The 15,086-nt window shown below is 36.2% G+C and overlaps 1 non-coding gene across 1 annotated transcript; it reads left to right on the forward strand.

The window, feature by feature from the left end:
• Positions 1–1,415: 1,415 nt before the first annotated feature.
• LOC141722168 (small nucleolar RNA R71) lies at positions 1,416–1,522 on the forward strand. The gene has a single exon (XR_012575194.1). It is a non-coding gene; the product is annotated as a small nucleolar RNA R71 (small nucleolar RNA).
• The last annotated feature ends 13,564 nt before the right edge of the window (positions 1,523–15,086 follow it).

The raw sequence follows: 15,086 nt of genomic DNA on the forward strand, positions 1-15,086 counted from the left end.
TGAATACGTTGAAGGTCACATCCTGCTCTTGTACCCGCATAGTAAGTTCACCTTTTTGCACCTCTATCAAGGTACGGCCAGTAGCCAAGAAAGGTCTTCCCAAGATTATGGGAATCTTCTTATCTTCCTCAAAATCTAGAATAACAAAATCTACAGGAAAGAAGAGCTTATCCACCTTGACGAGCACATCCTCCACTATGCCCCTTGGGTAAGTAATGGAACGATCAGCCAATTGTAGAGACATGTATGTGGGTTTTGGATCAGGCAGATCCAACTTTTTAAAGATCGACAACGACATCAGATTAATGCTTGCTCCCAAATCACAAAGGCACTTGTCAAAAGTCAGATTGCCAATGGTGCAAGGAATGGTGAAGCTTCCTGGATCTTTCAGTTTTGGTGGTAACTTTTGCTGCAGAACAGCGCTGCATTCTTCCGTGAGAGCAACGGTTTCAAGGTCATCCAGTTTCACCTTCCTTGAAAGAATAGTCTTCATAAACTTCACATAACTAGGCATTTGCTCCAGACCCTCCAGAGTGTGTTCAACAGTAGTCTTCCTTGGTTCCGCCGCTTTCTCCTTTTGCTTAGATTTTTCATCACTAATTTCAGCTTCTCCTTCCTTTGCCTTTTTAGCATCAGCAACTTTTCCAGACCTTAAGGTAATAGCCTTGACTTGCTCTTTAGCTTCCTTCCTGCCTGGTACTTCCGTGTCACTGGGAAGAGTGCCAGGTTGACGATTGAGCACTGCATTGGCTAATTGACCGATTTGATTTTTTAAGGTCTTGATAGAAACCGCCTGACTCTTGCATAACAGCTTAAGTTCCTCAAAATCAGCACTAGTAGGTGCAGCCATACTTCCCTGTTGAGGATATGATTGCCTTGTAGCATATTACTGTGGTTGCTGGAATCCAGGTGGGTTAAACTGTTTACTCACTCCTTGCTGATATGGTGGCTGAATAGCATTCTGATTATTCCCCCAGCTGAAATTTGGATGATTTCTGTTGTTAGGATGATAGGTCGCTGGCACAGGCTGCTGTTGTCGCTGATAATTATTCACATACTGAACAGATTCGTTGACCAGAGAATACTGATCCGTAGCATGAGAACCTGCATAAAGCTCACAAATCATAGCTATTTGATTAACTCCATATGTAGCCAAAGAATCAACCTTCATTGATAGCGCTTGGAGCTGGGCTGCAATAGCGGTGGCTGCATCAACTTCCAGAATACCTGCTACCTTGCCTGACGTCATCCTCTGAGTTGGGTTTTGATGCTCATTTGCAGCCATCGTCTCTATAAGATTATACGCCTCAGTATAGCTTTTAGCCCATAAGGCGCCTCCAGCTGCTGCATTGAGCATGGGCCGAGATTGGGCCCCCAAACCATTATAGAAACCAGTGATCACCATCCAATCCGGCATTCCATGATGTGGACATTTTCTCAACATTTCCTTGTAATGTTCCCAAGCCTCGCACATAGATTCAGTAGGTTGCTGCGCAAACTGAGTAAGAGCACTCCTCATAGCAGCAGTCTTTGCCATCGGATAAAACTTCACCAGAAACTTTTGCGCAAGATCTTGCCACGTAGTGATGGACCCAGCTGGTTCAGAATGTAACCAGTCTTTAGCCTTGTCCCTCAGTGAGAATGGGAAAAGCCTCAACTTGATAGCCTCATCAGTCACGCCATTATACTTAAAAGTGCTGCAGATCTCGACAAAATTCCTTATGTGCATGTTGGGGTCTTCAGTTGCCGCTCCTCCAAAAGAAACAGAATTCTGCACCATCTGAATAGTGCCCGACTTGATTTCAAAGGTGTTAGCTTGAATAGCCGGATGAAGGATGCTTGACTGAATGTCATCAATTTTAGGCCGAGAACAATCCATAAGAGATGGATCAGCTTGAACAATACGATCTCCCATGTTTACTGGTTCTTTCCACTCAGTTCCTGAATCCGAATCCTCAAAATCTAACTTCTCCGTAATATCAAGAACTTCGTATGTCTCCTCAGCTGTATCTAAAGTCCTCTTTCGATCACGAGAACGAGTTTGCATAAACGCTTGCTAAAGTACCTGAAACATAATCGGAAACAATAAGTAACTACTACATCCTAATCACTGAGTCCTAATGACCAATGATGGTAAGTACATAAACTAAACAAATACGCCGAGTCCCCGGCAGCGGCGCCAAAAACTTGTTAGGGCGAAATCACGCACTAATATTCACGCAAGTATACGCGTTCGCAAGTAATATAGAATACTTTCTAGTTCGTTCCCACAGAGACTCAGACTAAATTATTGTCTAATTAAACTCACTCACCAAAGTATGATTACTTCTCAATATTAAGACACTAACACTTAAGATTGTTGATTAAATATTAACTATAATTAACTACTTAATTAATCACTTACTTAACACTTCAAATTATCAATAATAAAACACTCATGAGATCACAACTTCATTATTACTTCCTTCAATAGCCATTGTTATTACCTTTAGCATGTGACAGTGATGATATTAATCGAATAACACGAAACTGATAAAAGCCAACTTTCATTGTACTAATACCATTCTACCAAGCATCCACAATTAAGATAGAAGTTGAATAGTCATCAATTATGTTGAGTTCCTATATGTCTACAGAAATTGACAACACAACGATTTAAGCACAAGTTATTCCTTTTGATTACATAGGGCAAATAAAACTGTTAGAGTTACCCACTAATCATGCACAACATACATGAACCTATGCTAGCATGGCAAGTTCTAAATCTCAAGATCCACTGTCGCTTCACAAGAGATTAACACCCTATCTTATATGTTCGCGACGCACATAAGACGAATACGCACAACCAATACTAGATATCATACAATCATCACACACTAAAGTATTAAATAATTAACTAAAGAATTCCATAATAAATCCGTTGCAACCCCATGATCACGATTAGCCCATAATAGCACTTATCGTCATCATGGGTTCATATGAAATCATGATAAACAAACACAAGAAAATAATAACTAAACTAATTATATTAAAATAGAGTACGTCACAAGAGTAAATAAGTTCAAAGTAAGAAAACTAGCATCCAACGTTACAACGAAACAAGAATCACAAGAAAATATGCTTCCTCTTCGTTGCGGTGTGCTAAATCGGTCTTCTTCCTTATCTCCTTCGCTCCTTGCGTAAAAACACAATCTTCTTCAATCCACACTTGTGAAAACGTCTCAAATCTACTTATATAATAGTCCCATAAAACTCAGATTACATAGAAGTGGAAACCAAATAGAAGCAGAAGTCCTGAAATAATATATTTTTTTCCCCGACCCTGCGCGGCCGCTCAGCATAGCTGAGCGGGCGCTCAGCTTGCTGTGCGGCCGCTCAGCAATGCTGAGCGGGCGCTCAGACCTCTACTGGAAAAAATCTGATTTTGCTCCGTTTCTTCGCCGTAATCTGCCCGTTTCTTTCCTCTCGCAATGGTGAACACATGCCAAGGCTTATTCTTGATGATTCCTCCCCCGAAATGCAACTAATACCCTGAAATGCATAAACACTAGAAAAACACATCAAATACACAAAATACTTGATTTCAAGACACCAATTTAAGCCATTTTAAGACATTCTAAGTGGTATAAAATGCCACTTATCAACACACTTATAGGTTATTGTCTTGAAAACGAACCATTCATTACTAGAGTATATCAATCCACAAGGTGATGATTATTACAATCCTAAAATTGATTAAGTCTTATCGCGGAAATAACCTTTAAGTAAGTGTAGTCCATCAGCCAAATATACGTTTCTTATTTATTATCTTACATAAGTCATACTTGTAAATAAGCCGGACTAAAAATAACTGAAAACCAATCCAGCTTATTCGGTCTACCTGAGGTACAGTACCAAACATCCTACAGAACAGCTGACTATTTCCTACCCATTTTCTGGCCGTGAGTTTCATGATAGGCATCTTGATTCACTGTTGTGTTGTGTTAATTTAAGAAACAAGTGTGAGCTATAATGCCCAGCATAATAATGTACAGTATGAAAAGACTGTAAAATAAATTCATGTATAATTCCATATACGATAGATATGTTTATTCAAAAATAGTTTTTCCTCAGTGATACACACCTTCTTTTGAAAACAATTCTTTTGTAGACTTATTATCCTGCGAATACCTTAATGGTAAACCCAGCACCTAGGCTTGGGTTACGGTATTGCATCACAATTCCAATTGGAAGAATTTAGGACATTCACTGGAGCCCCCGAGATATGATGATCAGTCGTATAACGGTAATAGTAACCTTTTCTAGTAGTAGAAGGATGATTCCCTTTTGTCATCAGTTATCACCCTGACCGCATTTGGGCCTTTTTGTGTCCATCCCTCTCAAGTACACACTTCACATCTATCCCTCTCAAGACACAGTTTTGCGTCCATCCCTCTCAGGTATGCATACTCCACATGTTCATCAATATATAAGATACCTTCTCATATGATAGTAAATTGGTAGTCTCCCCAGTCCACGAAGTACTGGAGTCTACCTCTCCTTGTCCTTATAAGAATCCCATCATATATTTGGAACTTATATTGTTCCCCAAACATATTTCTTGTTGATAGGTATACTTTGATTTGTATGTATATATATGTACTTCCGAGAATTTTCGGAGGAAGTACCAAGATAATGTGAGTTGACCGTTGTCAACAGATAAATATACAAGGGGGAGTTTCTTTTGAAACTATATTCAAAATATTTAAAATATACCGAGATAATATTCTTTGACGATCTGAAAGTATTCGAATGACTTTCTGAAACTCATAAAGTATTTTAAAATATGTTTTATGATTTTTAAATCATATTAAATAATTTACAAATATTTAATAATTAAATAATAATTATTAATTAATTAAACCTTGAATAATTACATTTTAAAATAATATTTGAAAAAATATTCCTCAACTAATTTATGTTGGAATAATTAAAGTAATCCTTAATAATATACTTAATTGAGTTTGAAATAATAATCGTTGGAGAATACTCCTCTTATATTAAATGAATAACTGAAATAATATTCATTATTCGAATAATACAATATAGTTGAGGGAATACGATCTTTGAAAATCATTTTAAATAAATTCGAGGTATTTAATACTTCGAAGTGGACATCGAGTCCCTTGGAATAAAATAAATACGGACTTTTAATGGTCCAAAACATCTCCGGAATGATTCCCGTGTTTTAGTTTTAAAACTCCGACTGACTCTCGATCTTATAATCATACATCACGCTCATGGTGGCATTAAAATATTCTTCGACATATATACATCATAACACAATCGCTATTTATGCGAAAACTCAAATACTTAGTATCATGGCAAGCATGGAATTTAGGCAAAAGATAGTAAAACAATCCTTTCACAACACAACAGTATATGGAGTTGGGTTCGTAAACTTGCCTGGGTACTTCGAGGTGGAGGATGCTCTAGGGTCCGCTCAGGAATCTATAAGCATAAACATATATCGTTTCGTTAGATACCGCTCTTATTTATGGTGACTCGTACATATGTGTGGATTTCATATAGTAAAAAAAAAAAGGACGCGCTACTTATTAATCATTCTCGCAACTCTTTTACTCTTATTATTCATTTAAGTAGTCCTTCATGTCACGGTCGGTTTCTTTTTGAAATCCTTTATGTCCGTTTACATTTCCATCGTCAGCTCCGCTTATGATTTCTAACGGTTTTCTAATCGCGCGGTCTCAGTTCCGATATTTTTATAAAGTTAATGGAATCTATTTATTACTCTCTGTAAAAATTTCATGATCTTTGAATATTTTTAAGTTGATCATTTCTATTTCCAAAATTCGTAATTTGTAGCAGATTTTGTCTCGTAAGTCACTTTTACTAAAACGGTCATAACTTTTGATCCGTAAATCCGAATCAAGCGATTCAAGCGCCTAAACGATCCTTATAACATTTTCTATCATAATCGAGTGTTACTTTTCAAGAAACTACAGTTTATACATTCGGGAACTTTTGCAGAAACTTAATATTGAGTTTTGTTTGTTTTAACGAGGTTACGATTACGATCCGAGTTTCGTCTTCGTCTTAAATCATTATACCACCATCAAAAATCATTAAATCATCATCCCAACACTAATTCCTCTCAAGAACATCATGTTCTTGAGGCAAAAATCATCAACCTTAGAACTAATTAACTAAACATCAAGATTACAACAAATCAACCTCTAAAATTAAGTTTATAACTAGGATTTCAAAAGTTCTTGAAACTTAAACCTTAAATAAAGATTGGTCAAAGATTTATACCTTTCTTGAAAGGTTGAGATGTGTTCTTGATGATGGTGGAGTCTTGGGGATACTTGATTGGGTTTTTGAAACCTAAATCAGCCATTAAAATCAGGAAACCAAAGAAAAGTTACTATTCATACTATTCATTATCACTTTTCTTGAATTTATTTCACCCATCAAACCTCAATAAAATGAGCTCAAAAATTTATGAATCTTGGGAATTAATGGTGTATTTTTTCCATGGATAGAAGTGGGTGTTTGAGTTTTGAATTCTCCATGTTTCTTGAAGAAGCCGAATGAAAGAAGTATGGGGGGGTAGAGAGTGAGAGAGATTTTCTTGCTTCTTGAAATGCTTCTTATGTAAGCTTTTGTTATATGATTTTGTATATATTCTAGTACTAGTAAATCTATGCGTATCTTGGCTAGCTTCCTAGGTTTCCAAGCTAATCTATCTAGTTTAGGTTCTAGTTTTACTATTAGTAGCTTGTAGGTCATCATGCTATGTAACACCCCCAAATCCGGGGTCGGGGATCCGGGTTGTCACGAGTTCCATTTCCCTTAATAACACCCAATCTTAATAATTACTCAACTACTCTGTACTGTGACCCCACAATAAACACACACACCATACGTTATAGTCTCAGAGATGAACATCCAAAATAACCACAAGTCATTTTATTCCACAATTATCTGCCAATACACCTTAAAAGGTTTTCTGAATAAATTTACATTTCTTTGCCATTATTACAATTCATAATTATACATAAATCTGGTACATTAGAAGTTGAAAGCCTAGCCTATTGGTAGTTCCTACCTCAGCTACGGCGGCATCAATGCTTCTAGAAAACTGCGGAACGTCTCCTAATCGCTTGCGAATCGGGAGCTTGGTCCTGTTCATCCTTTCTATCTGTTGTTGTGTGATGAAAGAAGAAAGCAAGGGTGAGCAGCAAGCCCACCAAAATAATATGTATAATGATTAATAGTATATGAGCCTTCTCTTAGTACTCATGAAAGTCTTGGTCAAAAGAAATGAACCAAGTTGATATCTTAATGCGATGAAGTCGCAAAATATTCAGTATATATATATACATATATACTTTTCAAAATCTTGGAAGTCCTCTTCCATGCATAATATACACAGAGTCACAGTGTATAACTGTATAAAAAAAATATCGTTGCAAGGTGATCTCATATATCTAACCTTGTCTCAACGTTTTTCTAAAAATCTTTGTCATACATAAGACAATTATTAATTAGATATAAGTTTAAAAGATGAAGTTACCAAATACTTGACTACACTTATATCATTTATAAAGCTACTTGAACTACCACTGTTCAAAGTATAATGAGCTTTTACCAGTTCATCACATAGATGAGACTACAAGACAAGATTTGAATAGATTAAATCTTTAAAATATTATTAAAGGAAATGAAGTTATGACATACTTCATTAAGTCTGATATATATATATATATATATCCACATATACATCTTCCTTTATACATTTCCTGAAAACCTCTGTCATGTAAAGTATGAACATAATTGCAATATCCAATAAGTTTGGAAAGGAAAAGAATTTTGGCATAAACCAGATATCTTGCTGATCAGGCAAAGATACCCATAAGTAACCTTTTCTACTAGTAGATGGACGAATTCCCCACTGGTCATCACCCTGGTCGTAATAGGACCTTATGCTGGACTGCCACTCAGCCACTTATGCATGTGATAGACTCCCACTGAGCCACTTACACTATCATGGACGCCCACTGAGCCCATGTTGCTTATGCCGACTCAATAGATGGACTTACTTCCCGAACGTTGGGTAAGTAATCAATTCATTTACCAAAACTGCAACCGTGTTGCGAATATAAAATACACCACAGAGCCGGATCCCTCAGGTTTTGAGCGAGTATTTAAATCACCTTAAAAAGGAAGATCTTAAATATAAAAATGAGTTTTGGGATCCGCTCTAACTTTTAAAAATCATTTTGAAGACTCGAAAACACTTTATAGAGTGTTTGGAGTAAAGCTGATTTAATGAAGTAAATCAGTCCCCAGAATATTTAGAAAATGACTGAATATTATTATTTAAATAATAGTCCCATAAAGAATAATCTTTATAAAAATAATTGAAGTAGAAGTATTAAAACTTATACTTGAAACGAGTATTAAATAACCAAAGATATACTTATATGAAAGTACTATCTTTATTTGAATAATCGAAAATAAGTTTGATTATTTATACCTTATTCTTTAATAAAATAAAGAACAAATCTCAGCCAATAATCGGAGTCATAGATCCTCAAATGAATATTCAAAAATATTCATTAAATAATATAAACTGAGTCATAAGCCCTCGAATGAATATTCAAATAATATTCAGATAATAAAATAAAAGGAGTCATAAGTCCTCGGAGGAATATTAAAGTAATATTCATTAAATAAAATAAAGTGAGTCATACATCCTCAATTGAATATTCAAATAATATTCATTTAATATAAAGGAGTCATACGCCTTCGAATAATATTCGAAATAATATTCAATAATAAAATAAAGTTAAAGTTATCGAATAAACCTTATTCGATTAATAGTTTTGAAAACTATGACCATATATATATATATATAAGTATATATATATATATATTTATATCCATATATACAAAATCTCCTCGGGATCCTCGACTCCCGGTTTTAGAAAATATTTTCACCTTTGGGTCCCTGTACTAAGGGTATATGCAAATTACCGCTATCCTCTAGCATAGGTATTATCAACAATTGTATATGGAAAGAATACGAAACAGGCATGCATATATATATACCATAGCAGCATGCTTCAATATATAACAACATTTGCTAATTAACCAACATGCATCTATCGCAAGATAATGCATATACACATATACATCACAACAATAGTATAACGGGTAGAAAAACTTGCCTGAGCGACTGGGGGTTACGAATGGCTCGGGACGAGTCTGGTAACCTATAAACAACAAGTAAGTTGGAATTAAACCAAAGTCACTTGTAAATCTATACTTTAACTAACTTAGACTCTAACGCTTGTTTTGCGCTTACTGATTTTCTTAAGTCACTCGAGTACCCTCGGCTCCACCATTTTTAATAAATTAACCATTACGAATTTTAAGGCGATTCCTTCGCGAGTGTCTTACCAACTGCCTAAAACTCTTACCATAATTGTTTCATACATTAATTAACCCTTTTTGGTCTTTAACCTATGTTTCAAAGTAAGGCGAGGGGAAATGTTTCGTTCGCGAAACGCCGTTACTTGAAACGGTCGTTTCTCCTAAACCGTGCATCGGAATCGAACGAACTACATATCAAAATGAAGCTCGTAACATGAGCTATCTAAACATGGCAATGGTCATAATCTAGAAGGGGGTTCTCGGGTCCTAATGTTATGCACAAAAACAGTCTAAAGAAAATCGAACGTTACGACGGCTATGTTTACGCGATTTCCCAAATTTAAACCATTCAAAAACCATCACAATTCAACCTCAAATCAATCATACAACCAACATCCATCCAAACCACATCATAACAGCCCCAACCAATTCAAGTTTAACATTCATACTTATGCCTAAGCTTAACTTTAACCATACTTAAGTTCTTTTAATCAAAACAACATTTACCAATCCAACAACATCCCAAAACTCACTAATCTCTACATACACAACCATCAAGCCTCTCATGAACTAAAATACTCATATTATGCTCTTAACATTCAATAAAAAAGCTTGGTTAAGAGATTATACCTTCCTTGAAGCTTTTTAACACAACACAAGAGCTTTGAATGCCTAAAGAACCTTGATCCTTTCTTGTATAACCTTAATCTTTCATAAAAATTCAAGAAAACTAAAGTTATTTCTTGAAGGTTACTATTCACCATCTTCTTCCTTGATTTATAGAAAAAGATTGGCTTTGAATTAGAAGCTTAAACTTATAGGAAGTATGTAACTATCCATGGGGAAGCTTAGATAATTACCTTGCTAAATAGTAAGTGGTGGAGCTTGGATCTTCAAATTTTAAGAAATGGGCCGAGAGCTAGCTTGGGAAGAAAGAGATTTTTGTGTTTTGTTTGATGAAAATGAAATGATTTGCTTGGTTGGTTGATTTTTGTGTTGTTTTTGGTTAATGACTTAATTAACCTTGATTTTGTGTGGTTATAATTCAACCACACTTCCTTCCCTTCTATGTCATGCTTGTGTCACCTTGCACATGTCATAATGCTCCCACTTGTCCACACCTTGTGGTTTGATGATGTCACAATCCCTGGCTTCTTGTACAAGCTTGTCTCTTGGTCACTTATTTGTTTTACGGTTCGCTTATCTTTCGTTCTCGTTTATCGTTTGAGGGATCATACCCGGGATCTTATTACTTAGGTTCCCTTAACCTTTCTCAATATATTATATTCCTTTTATGATCCTCTCCTATAATCCTTTAATTTCAATCCTTTTTATCCTGTTACCTTATACTCAATTCTCTCCGTATCTTGTGGATTTCTGGGAAAAATCAAAGTGTTCGGAATTGGATTCTGACGATCTTTACATACACTTATATACCACATAGAGTACTAATAATATCCCATAAGATCAATAACAGAACCCCTACATAGCGTGGCATGAAAAGTTTTCTCGTTCAGCAAAAATACTATTCATAAGGGTTTCAAAATTTCTCAAAAATTGGGGTTATTATAGTCTCCCCTCCTTAAAAGGATTCCGTCCCGGAATCAGATAGAAAACAAATGGGGATACTTTCTTAGCATTACACTTTCTAACTCTCGAGTCAATTTTCCACATTGTGGTTCTACCACCAAACTCTGCCTAGTTTGATAATCCTTCTCCTAAGCACTTGTTCATTTTCACTCTATAACCCTTCCTGGTTGCTCCATATAGGTTACGTCGGGTTGCATATCTATGCGCTCATATGCCCCTATTTGACTGGCATCCGAATTACACTTCCTTAACATTGATACGTGGAACACGTTATGAACTTGCTACATGTTCGGGGTTAGGGCTAGCTCATATGCTAACTTCCCAAACGTCTTAATATATCCAAGGGTCCAACAAATTATAGACTTAGCTTTCCTTTCTTTCCGAACCTCATCAATCCTTTCCAAGGGATACCTATAACATTACTAGGTCCCCTATTTCATACTCTTTATCCTTTCATGTCAAATCAACATACTTATCATGTCCATCTTGGGCTACTACCAGCCGTCCTCTGATTAGATCTATCATATCCTTGGTCCTTTGGACTACTGCGGGTCCGAGCATCTTGCGCTCTACAACTTCATCCTAACGTAAGGGAGATCGATATTGTCTTCCCTCAAGGATCTCATAAGGCGACATCTCGATAATGACATATGATCTATTGTCGTAAGATAACTCAATCCGAATTAAGTGATCATTCCAAATTCTTTCAAGTCTATTGCACAGACTCTCATTATAGCTTTTATCATTAGAACTTTTGCTTCTCAATACCCATTCTTTTCCAGTTCGTAATCGCTACTACCTTCCGTTCCTAATATTATACTGGTTATACTTTTGCTCATTAGCGTTCTATAACCTTTTAATAACCACGTCAACCTTAGTATCACGAATGTGTTCCCATTCCGCATACTACCACCACTTTATTACTCCTTTTTCAGTTGTTTCTATTTTCCAAAATTTGATCAATCAAATAGAAGTAAAGGAATTTGTTGAGAGATCACTATGATCATGAACACTTGTTATATCGCTTAGTTAGTACAGAAGGTGGCCAGCCTTTAGTACTTGACAAGCGATTAAATAATAGCTGGTATCCTACTAGGCTTCTATCACACAGATAGATAGTCATTCGGCAATACCTCCCCTTTCTGGAAGGGTTGTTCTTCTCAGCTTACATGAAATGAAAAGAAGAGAAAAGAACGAATTGAAGAGAACTGTATATGTGAAAAAAAATATACTGCCACAAAATATCTGGCTTGGAACCTACCTCTGAACTATAGAGGTTTGTCATAGGAGAACAATTCATATACGTATATAAATCAACATTAAGCATTATAGCCTCGTATTTCCCATGCCTAAATATTTTCGCTATTCCGTCCATCATTCTATGGACCCATGCTCTTCCTCGAGCTTATACACAATCACCTTTGAAACTCCCTCGACATCGAAAATCGAATCTGGGATCTCATTCTAGACATCATCGTTACTTGAATTCTATGCTTGCATCGCAACCTTCCTCGTATAGTCATACAACCCTCAATTGATAAGGAGGAATAAATATTCAATAGGTAAATAATCTACCTAATTAGTCTATTCAATGAAAACTTATACATCACCATGACCCGATTAGTGGTACTTAATCTCAACATCCATTCCAATACAACTCTCATGGTTGTAATCGACTCATTACTCGCAGAATCATTGCTGCACTACTATGGTCCACCACTGACTTACTGTCGTCATTCATTTTCTATGAAATCTTAATATCTAACCATACGGAGTCCATACATGTCGTATCAAATCCTTTTAAGGAGGTAACATAATCACCATTCCTGATTCATGAAGAACACTCCTGATCCTGACATACATTCATGACATGAAGCAGATAAAATTGCAGAAGAGTTTCAATCAAAGCAACGATAGCAGGTTAATACCATTCTTAATCGTATGCCTTCAATTGAAGACTTAACTCAAAGGTTCATTTAGTCCTTTTTGAAATATGGTCCTGGATTATTCTCAAGATAGGACCTTCTAAGATAGATAGCCCGTTCATGGCGATTACACGAATTAAACCTTTACCAACTACTATTACGGTTGGGTATTGCACAGTCATCAGAAGGAATGTCAATCTTCCAAACCATAATACAACCTTTACGGCTTCAACCATCATCACTGTATTCCTTTGGCACAAGCGCCTATAATTATCCTCTTACCTTTAAAGTGTCGGCCACCTCTTTGGCCTTTCCTGATAGTAAAATTTCCCTACAGTCAATGTCATTTTAACCACCTCCAAATAAATTTTCTACCTCATTTCAATCACAGCTTATGTGAAGATGTTTTCCTTAAAATCTGATGAGTAAAAAACAATATCAGCATTTTTCCATAAGTTATTGCCTCAGTCTTTAGAGGTTAATCACTGTCATGATTGACTCTCAATCATACTTAGAACATCTTTTATCTTAAGTCCTAATTTCCCTGAATAATTTCGACCATTACTGGTTTGATCCATACTTTCTCGTGGTTTAACACGTGCCCCACTTGGCATCATTATAATTACGTCATATTTCCTTTATCAATATTTCTATTCTTGAGAATTTTGAATATTACCTTTCTCCTTGTAAAACCTCTAAGGTTATCCTTGAATCGTTCTTCCTGTATTCCCTAGATACAGGGCATATCAAGATACCATTTATTAATACCAGAATCATTGTCTATATACTTCTGAAAAATTTCTCCACTGATTCTTAAAGGTTGTTATTACCTTAATCCTTTCCAATTCATACTGTCAAACTCATACTATCCCTATTAAGGGTGAAATGCCAACTTGTATGCATTCCCCTAGGATTCGTTTTAAGTTACCGATGTTCTATCCTTAATTTCACCTTTAAAAAGGTACATGCATCCTTCCATGGATAAATCAAGTCATATATCCCTGATAAGGGTGTCTTATTCAATCATTCCCACCTCGATAGTATATGCCTAATTTTACAATAACATCTGTATTCCAAATGAGGTCAATCAATATGGCCTCCAAAAGATAACAACGGTTATCCGCTTTTCTTGCCTAATTTGGTAACAATAACAAGGATGTTCTAGAAGATATTGGTCGTGTTCAACGTGAACTTCTTCTTAATAATTCCTTATTTACTTTTGTTGTTTACCTCAACAGTTACCTCAATGTTGGGATATCTTTCATACCTGGCGTCTCCCTTTCTGGGTATCGAGCCACCGGTCTTACACTTCACATTCTTGAAGGTCACTTCCTTCATCCAATTTTTCCTAATTTCTTACTTCCTTGTCTCCTCAGTCTATCCGCGTCTCATTATTTATCCTTCGAACTATTTCAAGGTTTCCTCGAATCCTCCCAACTTACAGGGGATAAAATATATGTATCTCTTGTTCCTTCAATCATCAACTTTAACTCATGGTGAATCACCCTCATCCTGATGATTACATACTTTTCTATTTATATTGCTACGAGTCTTTAGGGTTTCCTCATACCCAACTCCCTTATCATTCCTCAAACTCCATTGCCTTTATATTCCTTTCCACTTCAGTTTCTTTTTATTTTCCTTTCTCTTATCATTATTTCATGAACCAACACAACATAAGCATTGATTTCAAACATCCTGTCATTCTGGATTCGTGTCCTCAGAACGAATCTTGACAACTTTTACAACTTAGATTCATAATTCATCATACTCGTCCGCCTTTGTTCTGGCTCTAAAGCTTTTACACTATCTCCATAACCTTGGGAAGTACTTTCCTGAAAACAATTGACTGAACTTAAATCGGTTTATTATAATCTCTTGCTCTGTGCCTTCCTTGGCCTTTCACCAGCGGGTGGTCTCTCTCTTAGGAGGGTAAGTGACAAAAACAGTCTTTTGGGGTTCGTCAATCATTTAGAATCTCAAATGATTCCTCTATTTCCTTTAGCCAGGCCCTTGCCTCGGCTGGGCCAGCTTGTTCCTTGGAACTCTGAGAGCTTAGCGACTTAAAGGTCCTGAAAGAATTTCTCACCGCATTGTTTCCTCAGGGTGGTGGTTGGGGATAATAGTCTA

The sequence above is a fragment of the Apium graveolens genome, chromosome 4 (genome assembly GCF_009905375.1).
Source record: "Apium graveolens cultivar Ventura chromosome 4, ASM990537v1, whole genome shotgun sequence".
Classification (NCBI taxonomy): Eukaryota; Viridiplantae; Streptophyta; class Magnoliopsida; order Apiales; family Apiaceae; genus Apium; species Apium graveolens.